Genomic DNA, 2500 nt, shown 5'->3' on the forward strand with positions numbered 1-2500 from the left:
CATATGCACATACATATAAGTGACATTATTCACTTATAAAAACTTTACTTGATCCGTAATTTATTCCTTTTTTTTTTTTTACTTAATTTTATTCGCTCCCAACATTTATAAATTATGAAATCTGAATTTTGATTTTGATTTACAGAATAAATAACAAGAAAAAACAATTCCACGATACTTTCCAGGCTGCAGCCCGTCCAACAATGCCACAAATAATCAAGTGGTTCTTAAGGCTTTAAAATTCAAATTAACAAACGCTGCAATCATTTATAATCATTGTCATATAAAAAAAACATGTGCATAAAGTACACACACACGCACACACACACACACATACACACACACTTCTGTGGAAATATTCTTTATTTACCTATATTTCCTTTGTATATATACAAATCCTTATATGTAATTACAGAGCATATAATAAATGAATGACAAAGTCTATATTCCGAATTTCATGATGTTGACCATCTTACAATTTATTTAATTCAGTTGACATATACAATTCTTGACAGTATCTGTTTCGTAGCACAAATTCAATCACTTAATTATTGTATCAATCAGTAAGTTAAGGGCAAAATAGATTCATTGATTGACATAATAAGTAAATGAATGATTGTGCTACGAAACAGATACTGTCAAGAATTGTAAATATCAACTGAATTAAAAGAATAAATTGAGATATGGTCAACATCATGAAATTCGGAATATAGACTTTTGTCATTTATTCATTATATATATATATATATATACATATATATATATATATATATATATATAGTGGAAATGGTAATTAATAAAAACTGAAGACAGTGCTCAATACAGTTGTAGAGCAGATATGCGTTTTATTTTTTATTACCGTATCTTTCTGTTAAGTTACATAAAAACGTCCAAGTAGCTGAAACAATAATGTAACTTAACAGAAAGATACAGTAATAAAAAATAAAACGTATATATATATATATATATATATATATATACATGAAAAAGAAAATCTAAAATAAATAAAATGGTTATTAACGTTTCGTCCCTATTTCAAGGGTTATCATCAGGATGGAGTAAAAACATGCTGAGGAAACAGGTTACAGACCACATGCGAGTGAAGAGGGAAGAATTTACAAAAGTGCGTGTCTTTTGTAAATTCTTTTCCAGAGTAAAAAGAAGTAATATATATATATATATATATATATATATATATATATATATATATATACTCACTCTTTGTTTGTATTTACGTAAGAATTAATATGTTGCTACACAGTCATGAGCATGTTGCGGTCAGCTAGCTATTAGTAATGGCTAGCTTCTTCAGGCGATACAGCTTATACGAAAGCAAAGTTTGCAATGAAAATATCAGATCTCCTTCGTCACAGAGAACCTCCTGATTTTAACTTCCTGATATTTTCATTGCAAACTTTGCTTATAAGCTGTATCGCCTGAAGAGGTCTCTATTACTAGTAGCTAACTGATCGGAACATGCTCATAATTGTGTAGCAACATATTACTGCTTATGTAAAAACAAATAAAAAGTGGACGTTGATCTTCTTCGCTATTGAACACTCTTGTATTAACCTCGCTATACTTCATTGGTTATTTGACCTCTGGAAAACAATTGTTTCAGCTACCCAGCCGTTTTTGTTTTTGGCCGTCTGTAGCTTCCTCAGACTTTTACAGAAAAAGTCTGAGGAAGCTACAGACGGCCAAAAACAAAAACGGCCGGGTAGCGGAAACAAATAATGTAACTTAACAGAAAGATACGGTTATAAAAAAAAATAAATAAAAAATAAAATAAATAAAGCGCATATTTGCTCTACAACAGCATTGAGCACTTTCTTCTATTTTTATTAATAAACATTTCTACTAAATATATATATATATATATATATAACAAGTTTATAAGAATTTTTATTTCTGAAATTTTATTTAACATTTTAAATCGATCTCTGATTGTAAATTAGCTGTACTTTAGAGAACTTCTGATTTATTGAACTAACATTTTATTTAGCAGGTTCAACATAAATATTAGAATAGATAACATTATGCAAGCTTTACTATGCGAGCTTGAATTTATAAAACAAATATTCACAATGATTTTTAATCCTAGAAACAATATATTTATCTGTAAAGTATTAGAACCAAAATTAAATATTTTCGTTACAATGTGGCCACCATTATTATTATGTATGCAAAGGACTTAACGATCATGTAGTTGACAATGGTGACAGAAACAATCGTCTCCTGTTTGTTCCGATTTGCCTTCCCACGAGAGCCAAGTCAGACATGGAAGCCTCCTTTCAGTCTCAAAAGACAATGGATAACCTCGGTAAGGTTAGCTGTGTATGAATTTGTGGGGCAGGGGTTGCGCCATTACAAACCACACCTCTCTTGAATCGACACTGCTTGAGTCCAGTGGCAAGGAGAATTCCAGATAAGCGGGGAGCGCATACAGCACCTGGAATTCCCAAATGGTCACCCATTTTAGTGCTGACCAGGATCAACA

The sequence above is a fragment of the Euprymna scolopes genome, chromosome 21 (assembly GCF_053919585.1).
Source record: "Euprymna scolopes isolate OS-2025 chromosome 21, ASM5391958v1, whole genome shotgun sequence".
NCBI classification, from domain to species: domain Eukaryota; kingdom Metazoa; phylum Mollusca; class Cephalopoda; order Sepiida; family Sepiolidae; genus Euprymna; species Euprymna scolopes.